The 24,908-nt window shown below is 36.8% G+C and overlaps 1 long non-coding RNA gene across 2 annotated transcripts in view; it reads right to left on the bottom strand.

The window, feature by feature from the left end:
• Window positions 1-24,908, bottom strand: part of LOC121077369 — a 476,416-nt gene that overhangs the window by 177,584 nt on the left and 273,924 nt on the right. For both annotated transcript variants that reach the window (XR_005823999.1, XR_005823998.1), the window contains one exon: window positions 20,568-20,613. This is a non-coding gene — a long non-coding RNA (uncharacterized LOC121077369). The remainder of the gene's footprint in view (window positions 1-20,567; window positions 20,614-24,908) is intronic.

Genomic DNA, 24,908 nt, shown 5'->3' with positions numbered 1-24,908 from the left:
ACCAGAAAAATCAAGTAATATTTGTACTAAAATAACTTGGCACCATATCGTTAAGAGATTTAGATGTGGATAGAAGCAAAAAGAAGCTAGCTCTTCATCTGTATGAGCCTGAACTATACATATGGCAACTGTCGAAACTGAGGATCTTCCCCCCCCCAGTCTAGAAGAACAAGACACACTTTGAGCTTAGTACAAACAGCTTTCCAGCCCCTTCTCCCTTCTGAGTAAAACCCCAAGCACAAACTCCATAATCTTTTGTATTTCCTGTTTGTAGTCATTCTTTTACTTGGCTGACAGATTACAGCCTGGTGTGATGGAAGAGTAGCATCTTCTTAATTGACTTGGCAGTACAGAAGTACAGAGGGTAGGACTGCTTTGTCATCTAAATCATGCTGTTTAGGCAGAACCTCTATTGCTACTTTGAAACATCTGGCCCAATTAAAGCAGGACAGTGTCCTAACTCATCTGAATGGCAGAGGAAGGTTAATGCTGCATGCCCCAAAGGCAAAAATCTGTTACACGCAGTATCCAGGATGTTCTCACCTATTACAGAAATTTTGGCTGTCTGAGGGAAGTTTGTCAAGCCAGGCAAGAAATCAAGAGGGGGACGGGGGGAACGATGATGACGACAGTTCAGTTCAGTACAGAAAAAATATGTGCACACCAACTTCTGCCAGTGCTGGCACTGCAGGCACAATACCTTAGGACTTCAGGCATATTTTCTTGGTTATTTGTAAGCACAGATACACATAAATGTAGCTTCTGAACGTGCAAAATGGATGTCAGGTTAAAACCATTGAAAACATCCAAGGAGAGGCACTGCACAATGAGGCTGGGCTTCTTGCAATGACAGTGGAAATTGTTCATCCCTATAATGTGCAATATGAATCTTCAATTATGGGTTCAGTATAGAGTCTCTTAGTGAGCTCATTAAGCTTGCTTTATATATTTCAAACAATAGTTTTCCAATAATTCACATCTTCTTCACAATGGTAACAATGTGGCAATCTATTTAAGAGATACAAATTAAAACAATTTATTGTATTAATTAGCATCTTTTCTTTCACTCAGAGATATTTGTTCCAAGTAATCTGACAATTTAATTGAGGATATCATTGATTTAATTATTATTTTTTTTTCTTATGAGGAAGGCTGTTACTATTGGATAGTGCTGGAAATTAACGGGGGGGATGGGGGGGAGGAGGAGAGAAACCCTAGAAAAACTATAAAGGCAAAAAATATTATTTTATTCCCTCACACAGTTCTTTTGAAATTCACAGCCTTTTCTTGTTAGCCTGAATGACTTTGATAGACCAAAAATACAGGCAGAGAAGCACTAAGAAGTCCTAACAACCCAGACTATTTCAGTGATGTGGCTTGACCGTTAATCAAAACAGTGCCTATATATGTAAAATGGCATTAACTGGTCTAAATTCAGATACCAATTTTCTTTCCTTCCAAATATTAGTTTTTGTAGATTTTTGAAAACCTGATATTGATCTTACCCCACCACTGAAATGCCTTCTTGCTCTGATCAATCTGCTTAATGTAATCAAAAGATTAGTGCCTTAACAAGACTATTTAAAAGCATGTGATTTATTATTTAAAAGAACATTCAGGAATTCATTGGGAAAAGAAAAAGCTTTGAAAACAAAATTATATTTATAAATTTAAAATCTTTTATTTGAAGGTGCAGGAATTGACTTTCAGGTTCCTAGCAGAACTATAAATTGACCAAATCCAAGATGGCAAGAGCAGATACCTCTACAAATGTTTTCTCTAAGTTCTTTGACACAACTCTTGCTCCAAGATAATACCTTATATCTTTGTGCAGATACAACATTCTGGAAAAGCAGAACAACATTATTCTTTAATGGAACTAAAATGTTTTCAAAACAGAGCAGGATAACTCAGTTGCTGTTTGTCAAGTGCAAAGAGCACTAGCACTTCAAAGGAGAGGAAAAAAAAAAAAACAACAGGTGAATCAGAACCAGCTCACTAAACATTTCATAGGAAAAAACTGTTGTTTTTTTCCTACTCATTACAAAACCAAAGGAGAGAGATGAGAGGTACTTGAAGGACACAATCTTCAGATGCACCAGATTATTTTTGTGGGTTTTGCACAAAGATATCTAAAAGTATTCAGGAAGGATAACTAGAAGACCTCCTTCATTGCTTTATTTCAATTTAGCCAGATTCCTCAATTATCTCTCTGCATTATTCACATACAGTCATGGCTACTTACTATTTTATGTTTGTATCCTACACAATTGAAGTCAACGAGTGACTTGTTACTAACTTTGTTCCAAGCAGGTTTTGTCCCTATTCACGAGCAGAGACACACAGCTCCAATTAGTTTTAGACAGTGGTTGTAAATACTCGGTACTTATTCTTGTCCAAAATTAACTGTTTCTCTTTTTTATTTTGTTATTTGCAAGAATTATTATTGACAGCAGGCTACCTTGTATGTCACTTTTTTTTTTTTTATCTGTCTTTGTGAATGAAAGATACCAAGTCCGAGGGAGTTTTTGTTTGCTTGTTGTTTTGTTTTGTTTTAAAAGGTGGAGTATAAAAAGGCCATTCTAGCATATGAGATTTCAGTTGGCATGCATAAGCACTGTCTAAGCTTTATCATTCCAGTCACTGTGCAGAGAAAAACCAAAGCTGAATGCATCCTAATGACACTCTCCCTCCACCCTATCTCCCAGTTTCTCCTTCAACCAAATAGTGAAATCTTTGGAAAAAGTTTGAAGGATTTTCCTTCACTTCCATCCTATCCTCAGTGAGGGATCGTGAATATTTGTCTCTCGCTTTTAAAACATTAGATGCAAGACATGGCACTCATTAGTGTCGCAACATTGCTGATTATTTTGCCGTTAGCTCAGACAGGTTATAGTTCACTTTAAAGGACATTCTCAAAGAACCCAAATTAAGGCTCATTCCGTCTTAATTATGCACAAAATTAAGAATATAAGAACCTCATCAGACAACCTGGTCACCTGAAGTTATAAAACAGTTTAAGTGCTTTTCTGGACTGCTGCTTTTATGACAATGTGGAAAATTATTCAACCATTAAGAAGCTAGTGAGATTTAAGAACTCTCCCAAAGATGCTGTGTACAGTAAAGCACTGTAGGGTCTGAACCACAAATACATCATGGGCCTAAACTTAATTTTTCATTATACTCAAGGTGACCTTACAGTGTCTATAACTGCTTCTATATCTGAATAATTTGCTGAGTGATCAGAATACTAGCAGCCTCCCTCATAACTTGGCCACAACTTCAGATGGGTGCAAGTATATAACAGAAACCTTCCCAGAGAACTAAGCAGAAGAGTGGTTCGGGGTTTGAGTTTTGTTTGGTTGGTTTTCAAAGAAATACGCTTGATCATAATGTCTGTTGTCGTTCTTGGGAAATTTAGCCAGTGTAAGAAAAACTATCACAATATTGATATGTAAGAACATAACTGGGTTGTTTATTAAGTGGTTATATCACATATTTTACTCCTAAAATCCATTAATAAAAGAACATTGGAAGAGAATATAGGCAGTAAGATATTGCTCTCATCTCTACTTCCTATAGCTTTGAAAATAACTCTTGTTCAATTGTTTTTAATTTTAGTTCACATATTGCCACTTTAAACAAAGCAACATATGTTAATATTCTACATAAGTAACAGAAGAAACAGGTCCAGAATTCTGCTTTCTCTTTGCCAGAATACAAGGCAGAGAATCTAACAGAGTGAAATTATTCCACAAGTTATTAAGAACATATAAAAAAAGAAGTTTTACTCAGCCTGAAATGAGAAATATACCTAAGATCCAAGTCAGGCCTGACAGATGTGGTCTTGGACAAATCAGTTAAATACCTAGAGCATTTAAACCCAAGAAGTAGTTATGCTTGTAGACGCCGGAACCTTAAATCAAATTTAAACTACTCCAAGTGAGAATATCCACCTACAAGCTAACTCATTTGTCTCCAGTATGAGATAAAATGCCTGTATTCACTGCACAGTAAGAGTATGTAAACAGGCAGTCATTCCATTATAACCGATGGGCTCTACAGCTATTTTGCCATAGTCAGGTTGCTTAAGCAGCACCTCCATTTTAAGAGGTGCTATCCATCAAAAACACTTGTTGCTTGTCCTCCAGGCTGCTTGTCTTGACAATAAGCTACTGTGTCCTCAGTTATGTAAGGCTGTGTTTCCACATTAGCCTGTTAATTATTCCAATTTAAAATTGTACAGAATCATTTAGCAGAAGGGTAGATGAAACAGAAGCAACTATTTTACTAACAATAATTGAGATTATGGGACCTTCTGGCTTGGGACAAACAGAGATCTGAAACCAAATCTACCCTCTAGTGAACTCTAACACTGAACTGCAGCCAAGCACACTCTGAAATCTGACTTCTATTTTAAAAGAATGGCTTAAATCTTTTTCTTAAGTTTTAAGATAAAGTGTTTCTGTGGACAGCCAACTAATCTCATCTCTACCCTGGGATTAGAACAAATACAAAATAAGCAAATTAGAAGCAGTATATGTCAGCAGACTTGCATTTGTGCTCTGGGTATAACATGGCATAACGTGCCATACTGACCTCTTAAGAAGTATATGCTAATAAACTTTTCATAAAAATTGTAACTGCTGTGTGAATTACTCTCATTATCTATTGACCATTTCTGTGATCTGTTTCTGCTATATTTCTGTGATCTGTTTCTGCTATAAATGAAAGGAAACAGAAAATATATGGAACGTAACGAACTGTGGTACTAATAAGCAGTGTTTGTAGAACGTTGATCCCTGTTGAGACACACTGCATCTTTGAAATCTTTACATCTCTCCAAGAAACACATTTACTTATTATTTGTTTTAACAGTCATAGATCAGAAACCCACCCTGTGTGTCTCCATATAAACAATTCTGAAGTTTCCAACCATTTCCAGACTGCTCTCTCAGTCCTGTGCTTAATTCTGATTCTGTGAGAGCTGGAATTGCTGGAATTACTTGTCTCTCATTAATGTATTTGTGTAAACATTTGCATGTTACAGCAGCTATTTAAACCTCACAAAACAAACAAACAAACAAAAAAACTGTTTTTTACAGGAAGCAGGTGAAAACCATCTCCACTACAAGGTCTGAGTCAGCAGCAACCTATGGCAGAATTCAAGAGAGACAGGAATGTCTCCAACTCTGAAACTCTGCAACAGGGCTTCACATTTTTTCAGTTTTGACAAGTTTGTGATTCAGGCCCATGAAAGGATTCCCCCCTTTCTTCAGAACCAGGCAGACAACAAAACAGTGATGGCAAACTGCTGTCTCTTCTCCACTGCATGTTCCTGAAGCTGGAATACCCTCAAAGAGGTTTTGCTGAGAGGTTCTGGAAAGAGCATTCACACAAAGTTTAGCAATCTTGAACATTTGATTTGATGCACCACAGGAATCTTTTAACCTGACAATAAACTTTGAGGAGAACTCTCTGAAAGTCACAGCAGGAAAACATGAGGGAAACAGATTCAGAAGCCTGCATCCTGGAGGTGACACTCTCTGGGATTAAGTGGTGAAGCAATTTAGACTGATGATTTACTCTAATGAGCTTTAATACCACCACTATGTCAGGCAGGAAACAGGTTATATCCTGTAGCAAAAGGTTTTGATTTGGCTTTCTGAAGGGATCTGAAAATATATCATGACCTGGTTGCATAACCTGTAGGATACTAAAAGAGAGATGGATCTCAGGCTTGGTTCAGTTCTCAGTAGGACCACTGTCATTCTGTGTAGTTCTAAAGAAGCTTCATAACTTCACCTGTAAAATAATGATAGCTTTTTTTTTTTTTGGTGCACCTTTTCTACTCAATTTGTAAGCATCTTGAGTGGAAATTTTCTCATTCTATGTCTACTGTCTACAGTACAGCTCAGAACTTGTCTGTAAGCCATAGACCACCAGCAGAAGCAAAAAAAAAAAATCTTTACTCTCAGACGCCATATAGATTTTGAATCATTAGCTATGAGATCTGTATTCAAAGCACCCTTCATAACGATATCCCAGCTCTAACTGTTGCTACAAGAGATTTTCTTCCCAAAACTTCAAGTCATCTCAGACATCCTGGCAGATCTGTGAAATTACATCAGATACAGTTTTAGCAGATTGTGTGGAGTTTTGTGCATTGTGTGTGTGTTGTTGCTTGTTTGTTTGTTTTAAACTGAATTTCTAATAAGGAATTTGGAATCTTCAGAATTCATATACATCTGCAAAAATCGCCTTCCTTCCTCTTCTTTCTGCCAAAGACCATGAAAAATTTGTGCTTTTTTGCCAATATTTTGTAACATCCATCTTCAAATACACAACCATGTTCCTCCTGTCCAGTCCCAACTGTAAGACATCTGCACTAGACATCATTGTCCAAAGGTGTTATAGCTTACCAGTAGAGGCAGATGTGCAAACAGGACTATTGTACTCAGAAGGTATGTTTCATAATCCTCATTGTATCCCAAGTAGCACTGATCCATAAAGGAGTTGAATCACCTTGTCCTAAGTTCACGTACTGGTCATAAGGAAAACCAGCAACAGAACTGCGGTTTTTTCAGCCCCTCTTTATTCACTAGGTTTCGGAATATGCATATGCACTTGCTCATGCAAATACTTTTTATCAGGCATCGTTAAGGTTTAAGTCACGAATTAAAACTGAAAAACACAGTTATAACCCAGGTGGTTAAGATGACATTGCTGCTACAGTTGAGGCTGCCTTTCCAGCTCTCAAAGAAAGGGCCATGTGAAGACAGCATGCTGAACTTCTACACAGGTGACCATTCTCTTGGCAAAAGTACAGACGATTCAGTTAACAAGAGAAAAATCTCTTCTGAAGATGCCAAACACTTTGGGTTAAACCTTATCCATGTGTTTACCGTTAAGCACACTTACATACTTCTACTGACTTCAGTAGTTCCAACCTAGTCCCTCCGTGGGTAGGTACTTAATTTTGGGATTTGTGCCAAGTCAACAGAAGCTATTTGTGTGCCTACACTTCAGTCCATGTTTGAGTGCTTTGCTGGAGTGGGTCCAGTGCCCTCTTTTCAGAAGTGAGCATTTAATATGAAACAAAGCACTTGGCATGCAGGTATTTTAAGGATGTTTTAGAGTATTGTATGTGTTCTGCTACTGTTCTGTAAGGGGAAGTCCCACTGTAGGCAACAGGAGCTCTGTATTAAAAAAATAATGGATGAGAGTCATATTCAGTCATATCCTAACTCAGACCAAAGCATCCTATTTTTCGTGAGATAAGCACAGTATGTGCTAAACTGCAACTGTGAGCTGCTGTTTCATCTACTGCAGATTTTATTAAGTTCTTCCAGAGAGGAAACCATTAGGCAAAAGCTGTATTCAATCTGCAGGAGCAGATAGTGCAGATGGCCAATGCATTACTCTCAAACAGAAAAGCTAAGCACCCTTCTGGCTACATATAAAGTTCTGGAATGAGAATATATGAACAACATGATTATTTGGACCACTCAGTTCTGGCTAGAAACAAACTGGCAGCAATGACAAAATTTTCAGAGCAGTCATATCCCAAACTGGAATGCTGCACGGTATTTTCTTTATACCTGAAGTAGTTCAGTATCAGAACATCTCAAGTGCCATACAGTTTATTTAAAGATGATTTTTTTCCTAACCGAATCTTGAGTGAGTCATCAATCACTGAGCAGTTCCATGCTGTTCTTCCTCTATCGCAAGCTAACATTAAACTTTGTATAATCACTTATGACAGTGTTTTTCAAACATTTTTAAGATGCAGCCACTTTTGCCTCATCAGTCTTCCTGCCACCCTTCCATTCCCTCCAGCCTTCCTCCTCCCCAGGCATCAGCACCTCCATTTCTCCTCAGCAGGGGAACAAAAACAGGCTGTAATTACTGTCTGCAAGTATTTACTCACTCCCACATTTTAATGGAACTGAACTGCTGATCTTTCCACAACCCTAAAATAGGTCTCAATACTCAGCTGAAAAAAAAAATATTACTGATTTAATAAACAATGCAGTCTCCAAACATCCCAGTTTGGCACAGTTACCTGTGTGCCAACAAGTTAAACAAAAATATTTGGAAACTTATCTTTACTACCATTGCAGTTTTTATATGTACAGGACTCTAACATGCATCGTAATGCCACCCCTGCACATAGGTCATGTAGGTAGTGCAAGGAAGAAGCATTTGAGTAGGAAGAGCCCATACTCTGTTTGAAGAGAGACACACCACTAAGGTTCAAATACTAAAAGACCGCCGCATGAAAACCTTCATTTTTGATTAAATACCATAACAAAACCTATGTCTGCACTGCCTCTTACTTGGACCAGTAACCCCACTGCCTGAACACCTTGATTTTGCTGTTGGAGCCAAGCAGAAAACACATCTACAGTAGGAAAACATATTGTTCAGAATTTTCCCTTTAGATATGTTCAGGCAATGTTAGTTATACTTTACTGCAAACTTCAGTATATATTTGAGTATGGTCTGTGTGTATGTGCAGGTGGGTGAAACGGGGAGTAGAAAAGTAGGGAAGGTTCATTCTCTGGAGCAGAGTAAGCAAACTGGTTTGTGCTGACAAGACAAGTTACCAAAAAGAATGAGGAGGTACGGATACTAAGTACATAAGATAGGCACAACATTTCTAAAGTCATTCAGACTCTGCCTTAGATATCCAGGAGGCGGTAGTTAAGAAAATTGTCCGCCAACTTCAGCAGAAAGTCAAATGAATGGTCATTAAAACATAAGTAACTTGGAATACACTTTAATGCCATTTTAAATGTACAGTAAGACAGGGAGATGCTAGGCAGTGAGCCATCTAATCGATCTTTTCTCTTGATATAACTGTTACCCACAATGAAAAAGGAACTAAACTGAATAATATATACCAGAAATCAATTACTTTGATTTTAGGAATACATTCAGAAAGTGAGTATGAAACAATTGGCAAGAAAGAATTGAGTAGTCATTAGTCACTGAATCACCGTATAGTGTACAGAATATTCTCCAGTCAGACATACTCAATGTGCCAACAGTAAACCATGTATTTAATAGGGAAGAGTGGACTTGATCTTCTACCGGCTTGAGAATCTTGCCTTAGAAGAAAAACAGATGTAGAGAAAGGGTTTTTTGTTTTGTTTTGTTTTTGCTGTTGTTTGTTTGCCTTTTTTTTTTTTTTTTACATCTGCATTTACATTTCCCTATGTTAACCGCAAGCTTAATCAGACAATATACATTTAAACCCAACTTTCTGAACTTTCTCCAGGCATAGCAATTATAACACAACCCATTACACACTCTCTCTGAATGTGGTCCACCACAGATAACAGAGTTCAAGAGAAATCTGTTCATTCATTTAACTGCCATTTTGAAGAAAAGATAGGGTATATATCTAATTACAAGGACAAACTTCCCAACAGAAGTGGGAAAAAAAATGGTTGCAGATATATCCTATTCTAGATCTAGCTAATTCAGCGGAAGAAGTTGCAGTACTTGTCTACTTGGCAGTTAGAGATAAAAACTACTTACCTTCCTGTAGCTCTTCCTTAAACACCACCAACAACAACAAAAAAATGTTTCATCTGAGCAGAGCAAACAATCAGATAACTATAGACATCACATTTAAGACAAAGCATCTTCTGTAGTGCTGAGATATAAAAGGATTAGTACCAATAACACTGCTGTCAGTGACAGTGAAAACACCAGCCTTTAAAGAAGGTTTACTTCCATAAGGACACCAACACAAGTCTAGATTTCTAAGTCTGCAGGTACATCAGATGCTAACAACTTCTGAAAAAGTTGTCACTTTGCATCATGCACTGCAAGTGTTTCACTCAGCAGGCCAACTTGTGGTCCAGGGCTGGTCTGCTGCCCCATCACACAAGGAGACTGGAAACAGCTGCTCAAGCGATGGAGCCAGTGCAGAAGCATAAGCCTCTCCCAGCACCTGTCATCTCATGTTTGAAACCTAAGATATGGCTCTGATCATGCAAAATGAAGCTGGGGCCCTGTCTCCTCCTGAACTTCTGCCTGATATGAACAGCTGAGAGCAGCTGCTGCTTTTCCTGTAACACCACAGGCTGCTAGGCAGAGCCCCCAGATGGGCTCCAGTTCCCACAGCCACAGAGGTGGGATTATCCTACCTGCATTACCCATAAGGATGGAACTCTGTGGAACAAAATGCCAAGGTGATCTCTGAAAGTCAACTGAAACTTAATCTATATAGCAATAAACACTAAAATCACATCTGGCATCTGATTTAGCTTTGTATAGGTAAGCTTTACCAAAAAAAAACAATTTCTGTCTACACTCACTTCTAAGAATTCTCAGGAACACTTTGTAGATCAACAGTCTTTGCAGAGTCTCTTCTCTTCCCAGGAAGACTTTGTTTTGCCAAAGTTGCAGGCAGGCTTACTGCAAAGTCAGTAAGACTGTAATTGCCAGCCAGACTTCTCTAAAAAGTCATTATATGCCTATTTAATATGTGCAAGACAAGCATTTCTTTTTTTTTCCTCTCTATGTAGAATTGGTAGCTAAATTTTTTTACTTAAACTTGTGGCTCTATTAATCTCATTTTAATGTTTTTGCCTTCTCTGGTTCCATTTCCTACATCATTGCGAGACTGCATCTCATCACACACATCTAATTCATCATTTCAGTTTGAGTCATTAATCTTTGCCTCTCCTCCAAAAGATAATCCATGTTTAATAGCTATATAATATAACGTGCATCAAGGTGCTGAAGGACTATTTTGCAAACTTTGGGAGAACATTGTAGCTACACCAAATATAATTACACAACCAAATATCATTTTTTTAAGAGGCCAAAAGTTCTCTCTATAACAGCAAAAGCTAGGAATACATTATAAATAATTTTTGCTTGAGTATTGGGAGAAATAAAAGAACACAATCCGTTCCCTCATGTCCTCCTCCCCCAGGCCAGTAAATGTTATCTTTAAACAATGAAAATAAGAATGCAGTTTAAAAAAAAAAAAAAAAAAAAAAGAGTTAGCACTGATAAATATTTACTAACTCAATAGCATCCTCCTTGAAGAGGCAGAACACTTACAGAAGATTAGATTGTCAAACAAATAAATGAGTCTCATATTGATCTTGCATACCTTGATACAGAATTTAACCTGTGATAAGCACCGTGTCTTCAAACATTTCTCCAATTATCTGCTACTACTTGCTTGACTCATAATTAGTGACAGCACAGCCTAAACACTACCAAACAAGTACCAGACACTAAGGCATTGTATCCAAGAATCATGTTACTTTGATGAATTGGCACATTTAACAGCTTTGTCTTTTAAAACACTGCTTAAAGTTTCATAAATATTTTCTTCGGGACTCCAAAGCCATCAGGTTTCTTCAACCCAATGTTTTGGCTGACTAGTGCACTGGAACGCTACATCATCAACCACGTTCTCGATTTCTCCAAATTAAATTAAAATAGAGGAAGTAACATAGAGACTTTTGTGCCCCCTCTTGACTCAAAAGCTGGTCACAATGCAACTGGTGCCTAATATTAGGCAGGAAAGACTGAAGATATCAGCAACAAAGATTTTACTAGAACTTCTGCAGTAAGACATTTTTCATACTTAATTCCTGCTTCTCATTTTACTGTATGAGTAGGAATTGGAGTTATACATTAGAATGATTACCCAGCCTTTCTGGAATTTTTTTTTTTGTTATTACTGTTTTTAGTTCCATTGTGTGACATACCTATAACATGGGACAAGTGTAGCAGAGAAATTAATCAAGTGGTCAGCCAGTCTTGATCTGAGGGAACACCTCTGACCATATTCAAAAGAATAACAGAATGGTTTGGGTTGGAAGCGGCCTTAAAGACCATCTAGTTCCAGCCCCCCTGCCGTGGGCAGAGACACCTTCCACTACACCAGGTTGCTCAAAGCCCCATCCAGCCTGGCCTTGAACACTTCCTGGGATGGTGCATCCACAAAAGAGTTCAGAAAACTTTGAAAGAAAAGTTTTACTTTTTGATTTTAGTGGAGCAAGAACTGGAAGTAGAATCTTTCACTGAATTTATATCAGTACAGACTCCTTGAAATAATAAAAGGATAATGTGACAGCTCATCCTACCACTTCACATCACAACTAGAGTTTCAGATAGAGAACAGCTGTCAAAAAAAGTTTTTATTTCTTGAACTAAAATTGCCCATTTTTTAATAGCACAATTTTGAGAAAGCATTAAACAAACTTAGTATATGAATGGTAGATGCAAATAATGCAAATCAAATTTGAGAAACAATGATCCTCAAAATTCCTTGGGGGCTCCTAGGACTATATGGAAGTGATCAAGTTTCTCAAGTCATAAATAAATGTTCTGTTAAATAATGATAGATTCCATGCCACCCAGTCACTTCTCTGGCTCCTGAATTCCTAAGTCTGAGGGTTTTTCTGGTTGTTTGTTTTGTGTTGTTTTTTTTTCCATCTTTTATTTAACGAATATGTTTCTTAACATCAGTTGGACCTAAAGACTCAAAAACTGGAAGGCAAATAAAAAGTAATACACATTAATTGTTTTTTATGTCCTTATGTTTTAATCCAAGCTTATAAATTGGATGCCCATCAGGTAAATAGTGGAGAAAAAGAAAAAAAAAAAGGAAAAAAAAGTCTAGAAACACAGTAATACACAAACACAATTTAGATGGTCTGCTCCCATAGCCCTTGCCACTGACGGTAAATTTAATAACCATGTTTAACATCAACAACTAAAAACACCTCAAAAAGAACCACTGCTTTATTTTATGTTTATTTTAATGGATTATTATAACACTTCATTATTTCCTCTTGCACACTGTACATGACTTAAGTATAATTAAATCTGCTGAACTTTTTTAAAAATATTATATTTGCAACAAATACAGAAATTATATTAACCATGAATCACAATACTAGTTATTTTAAACTAACACTTTGTGCCTGATACTTTATACATCATAAATGATTCACAACACTAAAATAATGAGCAAATTATAACTGATCACTTTTCAATTTAAAAAAGGAGAATTGAGTGACAGACTTTCTTCCAAATACTTACTAATGCACAGCTCACATTATCCTTCCAATACTTATCTAACTTTACAAGGAATATGCAGTGCTACACTCTCCCCTTTGTAATTACTACAATATTTGATTTCCAATATCCATATTTTAAACCTTTCTAAATTGAAAATAATTAATCAAAGTCCTGTCTTTCTCAGCTTGGCTCCAAAGTTTCTTACATTTCAATGGATGTTAGGGTATTGTGACAATTTCAAGTTCTCAACAGTCTGAGGCCTGTGCATATCTTTTTTTGAAGTAAATACTAACCTGGCTGTTCAGTGGACTCTCAGGGCACAAAATGGTTGTTCTTTGCAAATCAACCATAAGCACGCTACAGCTCCTGTGGCTTTATATATAGGACTGAACTCAGCATCGGTTTCACCGTTATTCCACACAAGGAGGCACAGCGCTCTTGCAGCCTCCATTTGCAAACCTTCTTGCACAGCCTCTTTCCTGCTTTCCAAATTATTACCTGTCTTCAAGAGATAAATGGAGATGTGGGACTCACTTGTAGCAGCAGATCTGTCCAGTGCTTTTTTCACTTCTGAATGACCCTCAGTTTCATCCAGCCTACTCTCATTGACTGTATTTGCCATGGACTGTAATTGCCATGGAAGACTACCTGTATATCTGCTGTTTCTCCTTGTCAGGACTTAGTACTGATTTCCAACCACTCACTCCCCTCCTTTGCTGTTCTTAATCAACCAATATATAAACACTACCCCATTACCAACGTCAGGTGGGTCCTTGTCTATAAGCTGCTTCTGATTTCTTCTTAGGAATGGATTCATAATCTCTCTAAATACAGTTTTGTTTCTTTCCCCCTGTTCCCACCATCCCTCTCCACCTTACATATTAGTTCTTAACTTCTGTCAAAGTCATTCTCAACTCCTGATGCCAACAGTGCAAGCATTCAAAATCTCCCAGCAATATTAGCAATTTTTAAATGTGAAAAGGTGGATCTTTTTCTTTTGAAAGCCTTGCTTTCAATGTACACCATCAGCTCTTTCTATGATTTGATACAGTCCCTTAAACTCGGATACTTGCACCGATTTTCATAGGAGCTACCACTTGGCTTTGAAAAGTGTATTTTCTTTAAGAAAGGACTCTGCAGCTTCCATAACACCTTTGATTCAGACTGAAGCACCTACTTGGCAGGTCTGAGCACCTAGATCTCAGCCACAGCTTTTTACTCGAGTGAAATGAGCATCCATTGCACATCTTCTAAACACCTTGTTTTTTCTTTTTTCTGTTTGTATGTTTGTTTGTTTTCTTTTCTGTCTTCAGAATGATGAAGATAAAGTTAATACTGACATGCATGGTACAGTTATGACTCAAACTTATGACACTGTATTTTTATGGATCTTTAGCTGATGTAAATGCATGTACCTATAATATCAAAGAAAATGGCTGAAAGTCGTAAGAGATACAACAATGTTGTTGGGTGGGTTTTTTTCATGGTACAACACAACGCCTCACTAATGCTATGTTCTCTATTAAAAAGCAGACAAGGTACAGTGGCATAGTTTGTTGCACTTCACTAAGAAACCAGTAAACATCCTACCTAATGTTGCCAATGTACATTTTCCATGACAACCATAGTACCCTGCTGACAAATGATAATATCATTGCAACATATCCTTAAAGCACCGTAATTACTACTGTTGGCATGAGGGCATACGAGCTGGTGTTGAATTGAATGAGCAAAGTTCTTGGGACTAAGCTAATAAAACAACTGTGAAGCTGTGAGTACCTTATTTTTTAGGCAAGAGAGGAAAGGAAAACAATGCATCTCATTAATACGATGCACACTACTGCTGCACATGTTCTACTGATGTAGTGCATGTACAGTGAACAGTACTTGGTGCCTCACAGCTTTGGGAGATTCACTCTGTGAAACAAGGAAAATCCCATTAAATGCATCTGTGCTAGTAATCTGCCAGTATGATGATAATAAAAGAATCTGTTCAGGAGTCAGAATGCAGACTGCAGTCAAGACATCCAAAATGAACTATAAACTATTGTTTAAAATAATTACCTCAAATAATTACAAGAGTGCATTTAACCCATAGGAACATAATTCCACTTAGATTCTGATACTTCTTGTCAATAGATGACTTTCCAGTTAGAAAAAGCCATCCAGTGTACGTGGAAAAAAACAGAGCCAGGGCTGTGACTGAAATCAAGCATCTCTATCCTGCTACAAATTGACTTTTTAGAATTGTATTGTGCAGTGTTCCTGCTCAGACACAATGAGTAACTTTCCTCAGTCATTAAAAATACTTTTCCTAGGCTGTTTCAGTATGATTATTCAGCTTGCAAACACCGGAAAAAAATTCTATTTTATGCCAGTGGGATAAAGCGTTCACTAGTCAGGCATTATAACAACTCTTCAATAACTCCATGCTGATCTTGAAAATTTCAAGTCTATTTTCCCTGTTACTGAAAAATCATTCACAAGTATAGATAAGATTCACTTGATCTCAGTTATAGGGAGGTACTGCACATGAAATCCAAATGCATAACTGTAAAACAACAAGAGTGTACAGTTTCCTCCCCTCTCCTGCTTTTTTCCTGCAATATCATGCTCAAAAATATATTATTCAACACCAAATAACTCTTAACTTCCATGAATGAAATGCTTGAAATCTGCAGAAAATTGCCTGTTTACAGCTAACACATCCCTCAGCTGAAAGGACATCTCAAGCTATTCAGATGCTTTTTGTGCTGCATGTTTATCTTGCAATAACTAGTTGGCAAACATACAGCTGGGAAGAAGTGATTTATTAACAATATGAAGTAGTTCCAATGTGGATTTACTAAAAGCTTACACAAAGTTAAAGTATAATGAATTGCAAAGACAAACAACACATCTGGGTTTTCCATTCATTTATATTACAGCTAGTACAAGTTTACTGGTTTCTAGCAAGATAAATCTTGACATCCTCATAAGAGAAAGCACAACTCTGCAAAAATTGCCAAAACAAACCCATGACAAGGATCACAGTTGTTCCTTGGAACACTAAAAATTAAAACCAAACAGTGCAATCAAACTAAGGCCAAAGTTTGGCTACTGAAACTCAGTTACATACTTCAGGGCACATAAACCATAAAATTAAGGTCATTTTTAATCAAGATCACACTTTTTATATAGGAAAATATTAATGCTGATGTCCACTAGACCTATGTGATATTTGCTCCACTTCTGAGCAACAGAATAATTCTACATGTACACTGCATTACTTTTTAAATCATAGGTCTCCTATTGCAGGGTATACAAAATCACCATTGCTTTATAAAAAGGTAATGTTCTCCCAGGCAGACCAAAAGTGCCAAGAATTGCACACTGTTTCAGCTCCAAAATCCCCTCATGACTTATTCCCTGGACCTGCTTTTCCAAGAACAAACATTGAAAAAAACACCCATTTCAGTGCCCTGCAAGAATCCTAATATTGCCTTAAAAGTCATGAGACTTCGCTTGAAGAATAAATGTAAAGTTTCTTCCCTGCCTCCTGCTTTTCTGAGCCTAGTCTAATCAGGTATCCTTGTTCCATATTTTCAAGACTTTCTCCCAACAACAGTCAGAAGCAATTTCACTGAAAACGAAAATAGATTCTCATGAAATCTGTTGACCACAGAAAACGAAGTGTGAAAAGAAACATTACAAAACCATGACAAAACCTGACAGGTTTTCAACTCTGTGTTTTTCTTCTGATTTCTGATAAACTTTAATGGTAAGCAGAAAATAACCGTTTGCTAGAAATACTTCTCTTTTGTGTGTGTATTCACCTGAGTCTTTCTGACAGATTTCAACATAATATTTGAGGTTAGGTTAGTTTCTGTTACCGTAAGCAAAGCAATTATTCGTTTTGGTAAAATAAGGTGACCCATCGCAATTTAAGACATGGATGAAAAAATGCAAAGCATTTATGATAAAATACCTAGGCCTCACTATATAAGACATTATCTGGTTAAGCCAAAAACATTCCTTAACTGCCCTGTCCCACAACAATTGTAAGCCTCGTTACTTTATTTTAGAAATGGAAACTAGAGTCTCTTGATTTTAACATGTGGCACTGAGGTAAATATGTTCATAAGCTATTGTAGGATGCAGGAACTGACACACATGCTGGAATCACTTACATTTTCCAAATCAAACCATGCTGTTTAGTGTGTAATATGTCTGACAGATGGAAGAGGCTGCCAATGGTTTCACTTAACTTCAGCCTGAGATGTACTTTTACTCTAAGTCACACATCAGAGGGAAACACCTACAGAATCAGCACTGACTTGTTACCAAAACAGGTGACTTCAAGATTTTCCACCTGTTAGGTCATTAGTTCTATTAAGTTCAGGTTCTCTTTTGCTTAAACATTTTTAAAAGAAATACGGAATAGAACCATACATACCAGACCCATCCCATATTGCCTCTAGAGTATTTTGTCAAATGTTTTTCTTATACTAGAAAATATAAGCAAATTAGAACTGCACACTTAGAAAAAAAAAAAAACTTCTAAGTCTTCAAACTTGCAGTCTAAAGGCTAGAATATGTTTAGTGTATGGTCTCAAAGCATTTAGATACCTGTTTTTCATTCATGTCTGCTAAGCTTCATTCTCTTGCTAAGGATGGTACCGATGCTCAACTCGCTGCTAAGTAATACACCAGTTCTCCACTTACACATAACAGGGGGGCAAGGGGAGAGCGCACTAACTAGAAAAGCTGTAACAACAAATACACAAGCCATTTTCAGCAACTATTTGAAAGTGAGATTAAATATACTTATTGATGACTGTACTGATATTAGAGATCTGTGTTTCTGCATGTATGTATGCATTTGTTCAAAATCTGATATTGAAAATATCATCATATTACACTGCATTGTGCATTTGTACTGCACTGGAGGTTGAAGAAGAGGGGAAAAGAGAAAAATTAAGTCCGTGTAAAATTACCAGAATTTGGTTCCAAAAGTTGCTGGTTATCTTCTGAGTCTAAGGGAGGTCCTGTATTAAAATAGAACACATCTCATTTTTCAGCTGAGCAATAACTAGTATTTCCTCGTATGACAGATAACAAAGCACAATATTGATGAACTCTCTAGTTTACTAGAAGGCATTTAACATACCTGAAAGACATCCATCACAAAAATCTAGTACTTGCAAACAACGAAATACATATGACATTTTACACGGAACAACGTAAGAAATTAAGGTAGAAAAACAGCTGTAGTAATTCATCTATTTCCAAAGACAAAGGCAAAAATCAGATAATTGTTAGAATTGATTGGATTCACCTAGAGTTATATGAGAGCATTTGATTTGCAAATATCAATACACAAAATAAAAAACTACATACTATTATTTTTTCCTTCATTTTTCACCCAGAGACAAATTTAGTCAAGGGAAACACAGATGGTATCATCAGTATCTTAAAAATAAAAAAACTGTTTTATAGCGTATGTAAATTAAACACAAGAAAGGTTATCTTTCTCCACCTCTATCTCCTAAAGATGGGGCAGTGGGCAAAGTCTAACAATTAATTGGATAAACAAGTATCAGCAGCTATCTATTGCAAAGACATTGCAATACTATCTCACACTTACAGAAATAAAATAAACCCACTTTAATTTTCATGAAATTACTCCTAAAGAACTTTTAGAAATCTCTGAGTATGCAATGATAATGAAGATGGCACCAAACATTTCTTTGATGACTCTCAAACGCAAAGAGAAAAAGCTTTGAAACCAAATCATTTTGCCAAGTAAACCTCCTCACTCAAGAAATAATACAAGCATCAGAGCTCAAGCATGCAAATTCTCGGTCTTACATTATTCCCTATGTTACTTCTTCCAAGCTATTCTTGCTAGCACACCATGGTATTTGTTGCTACACTGCTGCACTTTCACAGCTTTTTCTGCTGCATTTTCTGTTCTGCACTGCTATCATACTTCCTTTCAGAAAGCCAGAGTGCTCATAGAGCAGAAGAAATGTATTTTATCGCCTAGCCAAAAAGGCAGTTATCAGAAAATAATACAGTCACACAGTCAGGACAGAAGCATCTATGGGACTAAGCATGTCAGGAATTTTACATTTCACTAACTTGTTTAACCAGGGCATAAAAATAAATCATCAGGCACAGATCCCTTTTGCAAGAGCAAAAGAATCCTGCTGCAGTAAGTTTTGCAGGGCTGTTACAGAGTGCAACCCTGAGTTCCAAGATAATTGAAAGGCCTTGACCCAGTGCAAAGCCACTGGCTTTTTCTCCCAGGACTCCTTTCACTGAGCTTGCCTGGGTCCCTTCCACAGATAGGAGTTGTGCAGCCTATCCATGGAAAGGTTTGTAAGATGCCTAGATTCTGCTTTGATACTTGCTGAAAAATGCTAGAATCTTAGCTCCTAATTTAATTTTAACTGTGTTCAATCATATATTGTGCTTAAGAATCACAGAACAAATTGTGACACGTTTCTACAAATAGCTCTGGTGATGTAACAAGGCTATATAAAGAACAAGTTCATGTTCAGTTTCAGTTTGTTAAAATATCTATACTTTTATACTTGTGTATTTACATATTATATAAATATTTATATGTGTGTATTTTAATATAAACACAATTTCATTCTTTTATACAGAAATGGCTGAAAGCTGGTACAAAACACAACCTGTTAATTCACATTACAGTTATAAAAATATCAAATTTAATAAAAATAAACAAAGCATAATTCATAGCCACCTTTAAGGATATCTTCAAAGTATATCAATGCATTTTGTTTTTTTTTAAAGGCAGCTTTCATCAGCTTTATGTGAGTAAGAAACAGTTTTCAGCTTTTATGGATAGAAATATCAAGATAGACATTCTTTTATCATCTTTTTTTTTGTTTTTTTAACTGTAGCTTTTCCTCATCTCTCCAAACTAAAGATGTTTGTGGTATTGGTCAGCCTTACAACACATGTAAATCACACTGAAATCTATATATTACCTTAACGATTCAAATATAACAGTACTGTGGAACATAAAGATATCTTTGTTTGAAATTTGGAAATGGTTAGTATTTAATACCAGGCCTGGAAAGAGAAGACTGAACAATCATTTCAGCCCTTTTTATTACAGCTATCATCTTTATTCTAGACCGAACAATGCAAGAACAGATAGTGACGAACTGATTATGTTTCCACCATGGAAACTGTATTACCAAATTAAACAAAAAGAAAAGACCCTTTATAAAAATAAGGCTGCATATGAATCTGTCAAGCTTTTTCCAAAACTATGGATTCGGAGTGACAGTCAATAGAAGGAATTAAATCCAGCTTTGTAAGACTATATTCTTATTCACATCAGTCAAAGGTTGTCACAGGTTAACTGTTTTCTACTGTCATGAGATCAGAAACAGATTATACTTTTTTTTTTAATTAAGCTTGTGTGTGTATGCATGTGTGTCTGTACATGTACACACTGAAAGAAGAGAAAGCAACCATCATCTTACCAGTTGTCTTCTCCCATTTTTCTGCCACATTTGCTGTTCTTATGCTCTGAATACAGAAGATCAGAGAGAGAATAAATTCAGAAGAAAAAATATGTAATTACACTATTATTTGCTACTGGATTATCAATATCACAACGTATTAGTGGTGTTACCTGACCAGTGTAGGCATTGTAAGACTGTTCCTATAGTAAATTCCATGTATGTGACATATACATACTGTAATGGCTTCCCTCTGTTTGCATAACTGTTGACAATTTGCCTGTGTTTACTAAAATAAAAATTGTTCTGTTCAACTTCATTATTTTAAGTTCAATATTATAACATCATAAATAGGAATCCCACTTAAAATTCAGATGACATCTGACCTGAACACTTATCTGGAATTTACATTCTTGATTAGAATTTTTGCAAATTACATTATGTGTACATTTAAATATACACTGTATTCTGCATGAATTGTAACTGAATACTTCAGAGTAATATCACAAAAAGATATTCCTTCCCTACAGAAACATGTAGTATAGCTGTCTTTTCCCTCAAGTATACACACAAATAGGCCAGAGGAAAAAAACTTTTTTCTTTTAAACTGTAGGCAGGATCACTGAAACTCTTCCCAAAACTAAACTCAAAGCAAGGTTTTCCTACTTGTGTTGCTAGTCACGAGAAAGAATCCCTTGCTTATAAAATTTCACTGTCCACATAGTACAGGAGCAGCTAATAAAAAAAGCATTGCTACTGGATAAGCAATGTGCATATCAACAAAAGTCCTGATTGCTCCTCCATTCTCCTCCTTTCTCTGCTGTTTCAGGTACCCACATCTTTCAGCAACGCAAACTGCAGCTAATGAAAAAGCTGCTTTGTTTATTGAGGGTGATGGTCAGCGATTATAATTACAAGGCATATTTAAACTGTACAATCCTTAGTGGGCCTCAGTAAGCATCACAGTCTCTAAAACACAGTGTTTTAGAATCCATTTATTTCTAGTTTCCATCATTACTGCTCGTGTGAGTCTTGGGTATCATTTTTGCTTTAAACCCACTGAAGGCTGAGACTTATTCCGTCCCAGGCAACAATTCTGTTTGTCTGTGTGTAACAGCAGTCCAACAATGCATCACAGTCACCTAAGTTTTTATGTCCATTACAGTCCTGAGTTCACAGGAGCCTCTTATGGTCTAGGTCTTCCTTCACATAACCTTTGCTGCTGTTTTATGTCCCAGATTGAGTATTTAACCTGAACTTTCTTTCCCAGCTGTGATGGCCAGAGATCCAAGCTAAATCAGGCTGCTCCTCTGAGTAGGCCTCACTCATATATCTGCTTACTAGTTTCTATTATTCTCCAGACTCAGATTTCAGAGATCTGAGGACAATTGGGGTGGTCCAACAAGGCAGTAGGACTTTCCTTCCATTTTCTCATTTCCACCAGCTCTCTGGTGCTTTTTGCAGACAACCCTCTCTTCCCATTGTTTTGTGGGTACTTAGAGAAAGTCATCCTACCTCCACATTGGTGCTGAATCATTTAAATTCTGCTTCAGTGAACTGTACATCATTGTCTAAATAGTCAGTGTCAGCTACCTTTTTTTTCTGCAATACACACTTTCAGCTTTCTAATCCTAGCACTTGTCTGAGTGACAATTCATCTTCCAGAAACGGGAGAAGTAATGTTCCAACACATAGTTTCCATCATTAAAGAGAACAAAGAGGAAAAAGATTGGACTCAGAGTTAGGACAGAATTTTATGGGATCAGACAATCCCTTTCCACTATCAGTCTGTAATTTTACATGACTTGTAATGTTTTATGCATGCCCTTAGGGATTCACAGCTAGCTATAAGATATACTCCCTGATTGACTTTAGTCCTGACCAGCTGCGAAATGTGTATTTCCCAATGATGAGCTCTTAAATCTACTGTTATCCTGTTTATACTACATCCTATCCTGTTACCAGAGATTACTCATCTCTTGATATGAAGACTGTACACAACCGGTCATTTGCTGTGACCAGCTTTCAAATTTGAATTATTTTATTGCTTGTAATACCCTACACTGTTCACTGCAGTGATTGATTAAAATACCTCATTTAAAGACACAAATGCAGTATAACAAGCTGATGTGTACTATCTTTGAGTTCCATCTGTTATATACTTTGGAAGATATATCCACCTCACTTTATTTATCATTAAAAGCAATTACCTAAAGCAATGCTTTATCTTCCCACCACAAATCTGCAGCCTCAAGAGCAAGTTATTTAACCGGTTACTGGGAATCTGTAGTGGCTTCCATTGTGATGTTTTGTAAGAGCTTGTCATCAGACAGCATATCCTCAATACACCTAAAAGTAACTGAACGGAATCATTCTGCTCCTCCTTTGATGATTATAAATATAGCCCGGACAGCTAGCCTTAGAGCACATTTCAACCATCTTAAGTTGCATGAAATGAATCCCACCACAGCAGCCTTGCATTGTTTGGAAAAGCCCATTGATAGCTCTACACAGGGAATTTTATTTAACAAATAAATACTGGCTTGACAAATTAATTTCAAAAACTGCACTGATGGATAGACTTAGCAAGTCTCATTGTTTCCTTTGCCACAAAGAAGGTGCTTCTAAAAGGTAAAGGACAGTCTCAAAGTAGATATGAGTCATGCCTTTATAAAGCTGCTAGACCTAGGGTTGAGTTTAAGTGGTACTCAGAAAGAATGGTGAGACAAGAGCAAAAACCTTGCAAGTCTCTGGCAACAAAAATACCCAGGAGTTTGTTAAAAGTCCCAAACAAAGTATAGGCTCTTATAACTCCTAATATACCAAAGAGAGATACTTACAGGAAATAAAAAATTACTCTTACTCTTAGCAGATTTTCTTCATACAGACCTCTTAGTGGCAACCAAGATTCCAAATATTAAGGTCTGATTTATACCTCTTATTTTTCCTCTTGGCTAATGAATTGTGCTAGATTAATAGAAAGCAACCCACTCAGTCAGAAATATATCTTCATTTTAGCTTCTCAAAGCAAACTGTCATTTCTCCATCGAGACAAAATACTGGTATAAAGGAAGACAAATAAAAAACCTATATAGCAAGGGATAGAGGCATAGCAAGTTCACTTAACTGTTTCCATTTTCTTTTCACCAAATATTCCATGTACATCTTTGATTATGACTGTAATTTGCACAGAAAGGCAATCCTAAAGTGATATTGCACACTCTTGTACCTTTTAACTAGACATGAGTGCTCAAAGAAGTCCTTAATATGGAACGTATACATGTTTAATGGGTGGAATATGGGAGGAGAAAAGTGGTTCCTTGCTAAATTGCTGACATGACAAGATTTGTCATTTCTTATTAGGCAACTTAGTGCAATGCCATGGCTGATTATATCTTTTGATGCTACAGAAGCTGAAACAAAAGTGCTTTTCTTAAACTTCTAACAAGCATCTGAAAGTAACAAAATACCTGCTGCAACTGCAGGTAACTATAAGCTCTTGCACATCAGTACTTTCCATAACTCTGCAGTGCCTGGGGGAAGGGGAGGTTATAAAATATTCGCTGCTTCAAGTGAGAAGGTTCCAAGTCATTAAATGCCAGATCTTCCATACACAAATAAAATGCTCTGAATTCTTCTCCTTAGGACGCTGGCATTGCTATTCTTTCATGGCTCTCTTTAGCGTAACAGATGCTAAACAGTGAAATCACTCTTAGTAAATATATACCTTGTTCTACAGTGCCGGTTAGTGACATGAAATCTATTTATACAGGTGGGTAAGCACTGAAACACCTCATTAACTCCTGTTTATTCTAGAGGGTTTGGATAAGGCTTTAAAGCCCCACATCCCACAAACTGATTCTTAATATGAACCCATGCAGATCAGACTGGATTTCTACTCAGTCATTACATCAGCAAGGATATCAACATCACATCAGACTGCAAGTGAGGCACCTAACCAATGATCTACACAGAGACACATGTAGAGTGTTTTTTTTTGTTTGTTTGTTTTTTATTATCAGGTTTGCATATGCTCTTATGATAAAATCTCGTGGAATACACAAACTTTAAGAGAATATTTCCCAGAGGCTTTCAATCTCCCTGTATACTTTTTTACTATCACAGTTGCTTCCTATGACTTTTGAGGAGTTATGTTTTCACCTCGTCATTTTCTTTTTCTGCTTCTTTCAGTCTCCTTATTCACTAATGGAACAAGCCCCTTTTTCTTATAACTCTAGTAGCTTTTTCCTCGTCTTCCTTGTGTTGACAACAGAATCAAAACTAACAAAAAAGCAACCTCGTCCATTTTGAGTTGTGTTGTCTACACAAGCATGTCCTCAAGCCCCTATCTGAACTCATCAA

The sequence above is a fragment of the Cygnus olor genome, chromosome 13 (genome assembly GCF_009769625.2).
Source record: "Cygnus olor isolate bCygOlo1 chromosome 13, bCygOlo1.pri.v2, whole genome shotgun sequence".
Taxonomy (NCBI): domain Eukaryota; kingdom Metazoa; phylum Chordata; class Aves; order Anseriformes; family Anatidae; genus Cygnus; species Cygnus olor.
The sequence above is the reverse complement of the archived record's forward strand: the minus strand, read 5'-3'. Positions and strand labels throughout refer to the sequence as shown.